Source organism: Eptesicus fuscus, chromosome 3, assembly GCF_027574615.1.
Source record: "Eptesicus fuscus isolate TK198812 chromosome 3, DD_ASM_mEF_20220401, whole genome shotgun sequence".
NCBI lineage: Eukaryota > Metazoa > Chordata > Mammalia > Chiroptera > Vespertilionidae > Eptesicus > Eptesicus fuscus.
In genome coordinates this window covers 9,949,703-9,957,915 of record NC_072475.1, presented here as the reverse complement: position 1 = coordinate 9,957,915, position 8,213 = coordinate 9,949,703, and the positions used below count along the sequence as shown (strand labels likewise).

At 49.5% G+C, this 8,213-nt stretch overlaps 1 non-coding gene across 1 annotated transcript; it reads left to right on the top strand.

Annotated features, from left to right (window-relative positions):
- Window positions 1-229: 229 nt before the first annotated feature.
- Window positions 230-335, top strand: LOC114233056 (U6 spliceosomal RNA). The gene has a single exon (XR_003619178.1). It is a non-coding gene; the product is annotated as a U6 spliceosomal RNA (small nuclear RNA).
- Window positions 336-8,213: the final 7,878 nt, after the last annotated feature.

Below are 8,213 nucleotides of genomic sequence, written 5' to 3'. Positions count from 1 at the left end.
TTTGCTCTGAAGCAATCATTCGGGATGTCATGCTGCCATCTACAGCATTTCCACATTTTTACCCGAACATGGAAGCTGTTCGGAAAGGCTGGGATTCGCTGTCTCTCACTCTCAGGCAAAAGCAGCACTCTTGCCACCGTGCTGCAGCCATGGTGAGACCTGAAATCCAAGAAAGCCAATTTTTAAAAAAAAACTTTGGTAAATTTGGGGGATAAATAATCTAAGGGCAGTGCTCATTGAGCAGCACATATAGTAAAACTGTAACAAGACAGGTAAGATTAACATGAGCCCTGCGCAAAGATGAGGCACAAATTCCTGAAGTGTTCCATATGTAAAAGGAAAAAGAGAATTTAAGAGGATGTATTAGTTTGCTAGGGCTGCTGTAACAAAGTACCACAGACTGTGTAGCTTAAACAATGGAAAAGTATTGCTCACAGCTCTGGAGGCTGGAAGTTCAAGATCAAGGTGCCGACAGGGTTAATTTTTTCTGAGGTCTTCTCCTTGGCGTGTAGACGCCTACCTTCTCACTGTGTCCTCACGCGGTCTTTCCTCTATACTGCCTGTGCCCCAACTTATTTTTATAAGGACATCAGTCATTAGATGAGGGTCCACCCCTATGAACTCACCTGATCTTAGTTACCTTTTTAAAAACCCAATCCCCAAGTACAGTTACATTCTGAGGTACTTGGGGTTACAATTTTAATGTATGAATGAGGTTGCGGGGAGCACAATTCACTCCATAACAGGAACTAATAAATAAAATAAAGTACTTGCTTCTAATGTAAGGACCTAAAAGGAATAGAATACAGTGAGTAGCAAGGCATTAGGATGCCAAGAAAGAAAATAGGGATGAAGGAAGGAAGGAAGGAAGGAAGGAAGGAAGGAAGGAAGGAAGGAAGGAAGGAAGGAAGGGAGAGGAGGGAGGGAGGGAAAGAGGGAGGAAAAATCTTGATGAATGACTGGAGCCTAAATTGGTCCAAACTAAGTCTTGCTTAATTAAGGAATTCACCCTATCTGTGCCTACTAGGAGGAGGAAGAAGTCTAAAACAAGAAAAGAGGATGAAAGTTGGATGATGAAAGTTGGATGATCCCAGCAGGTAAAAACACTCATCTTGGCCTGATATGCCTGTATCATCCAATAGTCGTGTATCGTCCAAGTGTCTTTTTCTTTTCTTTTTCTTTTCTTTTTTTTGAAAGTATTACAGATGTCGCCTTTCATGTAATAGTGTCTTAAAGCTGCCATCACCATGGCTACCGGTGCTCTATTGCTCTGAGGCTATCAAAGAACCCAGACACAAGGCAGATCCCAGACGAAAACTGCCCCCACAGGTGTTCTTTAAATTTGCACTGAAGCTGTCATCCAAATTGAGCAAAAGAGGAAAGCATGAATTTGCTATTCCCGAAAGGTATCAATGGCTCACTGCCGAACACTGGTCAGCGTGTCTATGGAAGGGTAGAAGCCTCGGCTGTTTTTTATGCCCCGGCACAGCCAGTGAGGGAGGCACAGAAGACAGCGCACCCGGTGGTGTTTCCACTAAAGCAACTTCCTGATATCTCACTGGCCGCTCCTGAGCCACGCCATAACGAACGGTTGCATTTACTCCTAATCTATCATTTCTTCTTAATAAGTGCGACCACAGCCTCCATTTCTTATGATCCCTGCTGTGCATGAGGTTTGTGGTGGGTAGTTTACATACATTCTCTTATTTGATAACCACCTTAGCAATTTTTTCAGCCACATAAGTGCATTGAACAGAGATCTATTTTATATAAATGATTATAAAATATATAAATCATATAGACCATATTTTGTAACCATTTTGTTTTATGCTTTTAGGGAAAATCCATCGGCTGCAAATCCAAGAATAAATTACGAACTAAACAGTGTCATGTTGTTTTTGTCTTGCAATGTGGCGGGGTTGGTATAGTCTGGCTGTGGGAATATTATACATCAATTCACATACTGCTTAGATTTTGTTTGGTTTTTTTTTTACTAATGATGTTGAGTCATAAAATGCATAGAGTCGCTGACAATGCAACTGTTAGACTCCCATTTTCCTAAGACAGTAACTGAAGTAGACCTAAGCATCACTACTAACAATAACAGCAAATGTGATACTATTCATTTATGGGGAAAGTGCAAATGTAAGATAATGTTTATTATATGTATGATTTCGATTGCTACTGCATTGGGAAACGCATGTGATTGTAGTACTTTAGCTACAAGATTGAACCTTTTGGTGCGAGCTTTCTGTGGGGCAACACTGCCATCTGGTGGTTCATATGAGGTATTTCACATCCGTTGGAGCGAGCGACTCCCAACCCTTGAAAACGTTCAGGGTCTCCTTTTGTCCGTTTCATTTTTCCCTTGATCTGTAATGGAGACAGAGACTCTGACCTGTACACATAGGCAGGAGGGAATCTACATGTTCTTCAAAGCGTATGGAGGAGGTTGTTCCCGGCCTTCACTGCCTGAGACCCGGGAAGCGGGACCCTGTTCTGCGCCCACCCCTCCTGATCTAGAGGACGCAGCTTTCCCTGGCTGTGGCCCGCCCTACAGATCAGAGAGTCCTGGGGCCCAGGGACGTGCTTGCCCAAACCCACGCCCTTTTCTTCCGGCTCCCTCGCCCTCTACCTCACCTCCACCGCCGGTTCCGCTTCCTTGCATCCTATTAATGCACGAATGCTCTCATTTCGCCGGAGGTTGTAATGAATAATAGCGGGCTCCCGCTTCCCAGATATCATTTTGCATTAGAGCAGCTTCCCGAAATATCCTGACACACCCCTTCCCGGCAACACTCCTAGCGAAGGGGAAGTTTACACCAGCAAAAGCAGACCCCGGGGATCACTTGCCTCGCCCCTCCCAAGCAAACACCGCGCCTCAAGCGTGGACCTCTGCTGCCACCTTCAGGACGCCGCCGGCCACCGCAGCGTGTTCTGCTGCTGCTGTTGACGTCATCGGAAACGTTCCCTGCAGCTTCAGCTGTCCAAGACCAGGGGCTTAGGGGTCTGCGGTACAACCCGTGCCTGTAGTTAACCACACTGTGCTGTGCACTGGGAAGTTTGTTAAGAGGGAAGATCCATGTGGAGTCTTCTTAGGATAAATAAATAAAAGCTACTTAAAGGAGGAAGACTGTCAGAGGAGGAATCTGTCTGAAGCTTGTCACAGAGGCAGCTATGACAGGAGTGCCCGGCATTGCATGTGTGCTATTTCACCCACCTTGTGGCACATTTTATCTGCTCCGTTATCAAATAATAAAAATAGCTAACACTCTATGTAATGTAGATATCTATAATAATAAAAGGGTAATATGCTAATTAGACCGGGCGTCCTTCCTGATGAAGCCGGGGCCAGAGGAAAGCCAGCCTGGGTCCTGGAAGGGAAGCCTTACTCTTGCAGAAATGTTTGTGCATCGGGCCTCTAGTATATGTCATAAAAGCATAGGAATGTCATGTTTTATATACATAATGAAACAGATGGATATACGTGATATAGAACCACCCTGCCGTCAGAGCAGCTGGCACTGGCATGGCGCCTGCTGTGTGGCAGGCAGGTTCTGTGTCCTGCATGGCTGTTGCCATGTCCACACACTTGGCTGTCTCAGCATCTCCGCGGGTGGATCCTATGATCAGCGCCATCCATTCACAGAAGAGGAAAACTGAGGCTCCGAGAAATGGACTTGTCTGAAGTTTCCCAGCTAGTGCATGGCTGAGCTGGGATTTCAGGCTTGTACATGTGCCTTCAGAATACTAATAGAGAAAAGAGAGAGTGGAGACAAAAGGCGAAAGAAAAAATAAAGAAGAGGAGAGAGACAGGAGAGGGGAACAAGAGAAAAGAGAAGAGAGAGAGAAGAGATAGAAGAGAGGAGAGAGAGACAAGAAAAGAGAGGGGAGAGGGAGGAGAGAAATAGAGATAAGAGAAAAGTGAGAGAGAGAGAGAGAGAAGAAAGATAAAGAGAGAGGAAGAGGGAAGAGAGAGAAAAGCAAAAGGAGGGATGAAAGAGAGCAGAGGAATTGGAAGATGGCTGCAGAGTAGCTGGAAGCTGCATCCACTCGCTCAGATTCAAACTGGATTCACAGCTCAGTCACAGAGCAAGCAAGTTGACGAGCAGCGTGAAGTATAGCTTTTCAGAAATATCATAACCGAGGAGTGCAGAAGCCACGCAGAGACTGGGGAGGGGGCGAAGACGCGGGAAGGGACAGCCCCTCACGCAGGTGCGGCAGCTGGGAAGCCGGGGGGGGGGGCGGATATTAAGGCCACAAAACTCCCCACCCGTGAGGACACCGGGCAGAGGGAGCCTCGGGAATTGTTGATTCTGATGTATCAGCCAGGACACGCTTTATTGCAAGGAACTGGACGTACTCACTGAAGTAAATACTTTTCAATGGTAGAAGCAAATTAATACTTGCAAGAGGCAAGTTTCAGAGTGGGTTTGGGCCTGGCAGGTCCAGGTTCTCACTCCCGCAGTGGGACCTGGTCCCTCTCCAACCCTCCATCCTGCTAGGTGCCTTTGGGTGCCCCACTCACAGGCACAGTCTCGGCCTCCACGGGTGCCGGGTGACACCCGCTCGCTGTCCATTCTACCAGGAAAGGCGTCTTCTCCCCTGGGCCTTGCTTGGGTCACAGTCTCGTTCTTGAACCCATCAGAGCACCCAGAAGAAGGAAGTGCGGTTGGCTAGATGTGGGGTCGGGACTCAGGAACTGTTTGGACTGGAAGCCGGAGAGATGTCTTTCCCACGGGGAAGCTCAGGGGCTGGACTGGAGCCTGGGAACAGATGCTGGCGGGAAACCAGCAGGTTCCACATCACTGGTGGCCCAAGCCCACAGAGACAGGGGTTCACCTAGGGCCGTGATCGGCAAACTGCGGCTCGCGAGCCACATGCGGCTCTTTGGCCCCTTGAGTGTGGCTCTTCCACAAAATACCACGGCCTGGGCGAGTCTATTTTGAAGAAGTGGCGTTAGAAGAAGTTTAAATTGAAAAAATTTGGCTCTCAAAAGAAATTTCAATCGTCGTGCTGTTGATATTTGGCTCTGCTGACTAATGAGTTTGCCGACCACTGGCCTGGGGCCACGGGCTGCAGACACCTGTCCGGGGCTTGCTGTCCTCCCATAATGGCAGAAGCAACTCCCCTTGCGGGAAAAGCACTGCTGCTGCTGGGCATTGGTCCTTGCATCTCAGAGACTGGCCCAGAATAGCCCATGTGCCCGGGGAAGGCACACAGACCTCCTCTGTGTCCCTGGGCGATGGAGCCCAGGAGCCACACCTGCCCCCAGCCACGTCAATCAGCCATCCCTGAAGAACAGAGTGGCTCGTTCCGGTCTCTCCTTGCTCAGTGAAGCAGCCGGAGGCTCGGGGTTTGTTCCAAACATGGAATCCACAGCTTTCCAGAGGCCACCAGGGCTGGACCGTGGGCACATGTGGGTCTCAGAGACCATGCGGCCCAGAGTGAAACCTCCTGTTGGGAGATGCAGGTGCTCCCCCATCTTCGACTCTGTTACCTCTCTCGGCAGGCTGAGGCTGCGAGGGAGGAGGTGCTTGTCTCAACCTCCTGGATGTTAGGAATTAAAAATTCCCAAGGAGCTGCCTACGCTGCCCAGGTAGCTGTTCGGCTGCCCAGCAGCTCAGTCAGCTTGGCGGGCCCGGCTGCGCGGAGCTGCAGGACTGGCCAGGCCTGCCTCAGCGGCTGTCCTGACTGAGACCTGCCTGCCTCCTGCTGCCCACTCAGAGGGGACGAAGGATCCAGCCAGTCCCAGGAGGAACCACCAGCCCTCAAGAAGGCTGCACCTGGCCTGGCCGGCATGGCTCAGTGGTTGAGCATTGACTTATGAACCAAGAGATCACGGTTCGATTCCTGGTCAGGGCACATGCCCAGGTTGCAGGTTCGATCCTCAGTGTGGGGTGTGCAGGAGGCAGCCGATCAAGGATTCTCCCTCCTCATTGATGTTTCTATTTCTCTCTCTCCCTCTCCCTTCCTCTCTGAAATCAATAAAAATATATTCTAAAAAAAAAGAAGGCTGCACCTGGGGACTGACAGGTCATTGCACCCATTCCTGAATAAATTTACACGTCTGCTGCGCGTCCTTGTGTGTCAGGGCTGTGCCCAGGCACATGGGGCCAGCACCACCCTTCCCGGGTGGGAGGGCGGGGGGGACCCTGCATGACCTCTGAGGCCCTCCACAATCCCACCCACAAAGCAGTGCCAATTTCAAGGAGCTCACAGACCCCTAAAGCCAGTCTATGGGCCCTCCTCAAAACCTCACCAGTAACAGAGGAGCACAGAGCTTCCCTATCACACACTCCCATCCCTTGAAAGGGAATCCTTCTAAAGAACATAGTAAACTGATGAACCAAATAAACCCAGAGACACAGAAACATGGAACGGACTGATGAATCTCAGAGGGAAGGCGGGGGTGGGTGGGAAGAGATTAACCAAAGAACTTGCATGCATATATGCATAGCCCATGGACACAGACAATAGTGTAATGAAGGCCTGGGTGGGGCGGGGGGGAGGGGATAGGCTAGAAGGGGTCAATGGATAAAAATAAGGGGGGGGGGCATATGTAATACTTCCAACAATAAAGATAATTTTTTTAAAGGAATCCTATCGGTCATGTTCCTGGAGGTCTCCATAATGTGAGATAATATGAACCCTTTTCTCAATGGTCATTTACCATACTCAGTGATGTAAAATAAGTAAGCAAAATGACTAAAAATGACCCCCAAACCCAACCAACGTGCTGGGAACAGTCTGAAGACGGATGTGTACGATCAGAAGGCAGCTGGTCTCCATGCTGACTCTGAAAAACTGTCTGATCATTTCTGGTAACGCCGAGCTCCTGGTGAATACTCAGCGGAGGCGTGCACCAAAGCACACACCAAGAAATGTTTACCTTTGCACCAACCACTGCCTGCGGGGATCGGGCCGAAACCGGCAGTCCGCCATCCCCCGAGGGATGTAGTAGTGCGCCAAGCGGCAGGCGGCCAGGGAGGAACCCAAGCCCAGGCAAGGCACCACACCGCTTCCGCTCATCCCGGCCCCGCTGCACCTGCCGCCACGGCTCAGTAGCGCTGCCACTGTGGCAGGAGAGGCTCACACCACCACAGCTGCGCTCCCCAGCCGTGAGCCCGGCGTCTGGTGCCCTGTGGTCAGCTGAGCAGTGCTCCCGCTGTGGGAGCGCACTGACCTCCAGGAGGCAGCTCCTGTATTAGCGTCTGCCCCCTGGTGGTCAGTGCGCATCACAGTGGCTGGTCAATGGGTCATTCAGTCATTCGGTCGCTTAGGCTTTTATATACACTGAGTGGCCAGATTATTACCACCTGACGTTTGTAGGCAAATTAGCCATACACTGCATCGTATGGGATATGGAAGCCGAACGCCTGTTTGAACACCTTTGCTGTCTGCAGTTACCAAGATAAAACGTCTCCAATTCACACAAGAACACAAGGATTGGACAGTCGAGCATTGGAAAAAAGTCATGTGGTCCGATGAATCACATTTCCAATTGTATTATGCAGATGGCAGAGTGAGAATTTCACGGAAACAGCATGAAAGAATGCACCCCACATGCATGAGTACAACCCTTCAAGCTGGTGGGGGCAGTGTTATGGTTTGGGGGATGTTTTCCTGGCGTGATGTGGGCCCTTTACAGTAATTCATGTGGAACAATGTCTAAATAGCACAACATACCTAAGTATGGTTGCTGATCAAGTTCATCCTATCATGTTGATGGCTTCTTCCAACAAGACAATGCGCCATGCCACGGTGCTCGTATTGTGCAGGAGTGGTTTCAAGAACATGAGGGAGACTTTACCTTGCTTAGGTGGCCCCCACAATCACCAGATCTCAATCCAATTGAGCATTTGTGGGACGAAGTTAAAGGAGCCATCAGGCAGCTGGTTCCACAACCATCAAATCTCACAGAACTGGACAGTGCTCTTCATCAGGCATGGGGTCAGATTCCTCGCATCACCTTTCAACATCTCGTGGAGTCAATGCCAAGAAGAATCGCCGCAGTATTGAAGGCAAAAGGTGGCCCAACCAAGTACTGATGGGGTGGTCATAATAATCTGGCCTCTCAGTGTATATAGATAGAAAGTTCACTAAACGTCAAAACAACAAACATAAAATGTGGATGTGTACCTACTGGCTTGGAAGTTTCTTCTTAATACTAGATGAGAAAGGTTACAAAGCAATGCACGTAGTACAATCCC